Below are 2,034 nucleotides of genomic sequence, written 5' to 3'. Positions count from 1 at the left end.
AAGTAGCTGGGACTACAGGCGCCCGCCACAACGCCCGGCTATTTTTTGGTTGTAGCCATCATTGTTGTTTGGCGGGCCCGGGCTGGGGATTCAAACCCGCCACCTTAGGTGTATGTGGCTGGCGCCTTAGCCACTTGAGCCACAGGCGCCGAGCTGACATCTAAATTTTTTAAAGACTATTCCTTTTAAACATTTTTTTCTTTCTCTGACTTCTTAATTGAAATACATACATATGAAACATACTATATATAATATATACATATTACATAACATACATATATATTTCATAACTTACACATTTAAAAAGTCAACTTGGGCTGGGTACTGTAATCTTAACACTCTGCGAGGGCGAGGCAGGCAGAACATTTGAGCTCAGGAATTCAAGACCAGCCTGAACAAGAGTAAGATCCTGTCTCTACTAAAATAGAAAAAACTAACATGGCATTATGGCAGGCACCTATACTCCTAGCTACTTGGGAAGCTGAGGCATGAGGATCACTGGAGTCCCAAGAGTTTGAAATTGCTGTAAGCTATGATACCATAGCACTCTAGCCTGGGACAACAGAGTGAGACTCTGTCTCAAAAAAAAAAAAAAAAGTCAACTTGGTGAATTATTACAAAGTGAACACACTTATGCAACCACCACTCAAATTAAAAAATAGAACATTTTGGTCCCCAGAAGTACCCTCATGCCCCCTCCCACCTACTGTCCCTTCCTCCTCCTCACTTCTGACTTCTAGAACTAGACTATATATTATTATTTTTGGGACAGAGTCTCAAGCTGTCACCAGGGTAGAGTACTGTAGCATCATAGCTCACAGCAACTCCAACTCTAGGGCTCAAGAGATCCTCTTGCCTCGGTTTTTCTATTTTTTTTTAGTAGAGACATGGTCTCTAACTCGTGAGCTCAAGCAATCTACCCATCTCGGCCTCCCAGAATGCTAGGATTACAGATGTGAGCCACTGCTCCTGGCCTATAATTTTCTTTTTTATCTGCTCTTGAGTATTACAAAAATAGATGGTATGATATATACTCTAGTTTCTGTATTTCTGGCTCCTTTTATTCTGCCTAACATTTGTGAGACCCCTTCCCACTGTTACATGTCACAACACTTTGTTCACGTTCATTGGCGTACAGTCATCTGCTGTATGAATCTTCCACAATTTATCTGTTTATAACCTTTGACCTGGCACTGCCACTCCTAGGAACCTACTCTAGGGCACTGCCCATTTGTGAACACGAAGACAAAGGTGCAAAGAATAGGGCAACATGGTTAGTACCAGGGAAATCAGAACCAACCTAAATGCCCAGCCACTGGGGTCTGGTTAAAAAAAAAAAATCAAACTATATCCAACTGTAGAGAATGTCCATACAACCACCAAGACAAAAGAGGGGGGTTTACATGTCTTTCATGGTGTCTTGTTGCATTAATTTTAAAAAGGCAAACTGTTCATTATCCAGCATTAGGGGAATGACAAGGAGACAGCCCCTCTTTACCACATAGCACAGCAGACCCTGCTGGCCTGACAGCTGCCCTCCTTTCTCTGGTTAATAGACCTCAAATTTGCTCATCATCGACTGGGTGTGGTGGCTCACACCTATAAGCCATGGAACTCTACTCGGGTGACAGAGTGAAACTCTGTCTCAAAACAAAAATAAATAAATAAACAGTGCTTCTTCTGATTTTAGGGAAATGTTATCAATAGATTGATACCTGTGCTCGTCCTTTTATTAAACATCTGTTTCTGGGGAAATTAGGCTGACCAGGTCTGGACTCTTCCTTTCTTTTCTCAGTGCTGGAGGAGGCTGTGACTGTCAGGTTTCCCTGCACACATCAGACACCCCCTCTACCCACGCCAGAAGATACGTGTTGGGGAGGGAATGTGGGGCTGACACTGCAACCCTCACAGAGGACTGAAGGAGAAAACACAAGCCGGCTGGCTTTTGTTGGGCCAATGTGGTAAAAGCCATGTAACCAGCCTTGCAGAATGACCCCCTTTCTAAGTTAGTTATTATTTTTTCTTTTTTTTTTT

At 42.8% G+C, this 2,034-nt stretch overlaps 1 protein-coding gene across 2 annotated transcripts in view; it reads right to left on the bottom strand.

The window, feature by feature from the left end:
- RYR1 (ryanodine receptor 1) overlaps window positions 1–2,034 on the bottom strand; it is a 131,919-nt gene that overhangs the window by 58,164 nt on the left and 71,721 nt on the right. The window lies entirely within an intron of this gene.

This window comes from Otolemur garnettii, unplaced genomic scaffold (genome assembly GCF_000181295.1).
Source record: "Otolemur garnettii isolate 467f Iridium unplaced genomic scaffold, OtoGar3 scaffold00100, whole genome shotgun sequence".
NCBI classification, from domain to species: Eukaryota; Metazoa; Chordata; class Mammalia; order Primates; family Galagidae; genus Otolemur; species Otolemur garnettii.
Note: the sequence above shows the minus strand (reverse complement) of the source record. Positions and strands in the feature narration are given on the sequence as shown.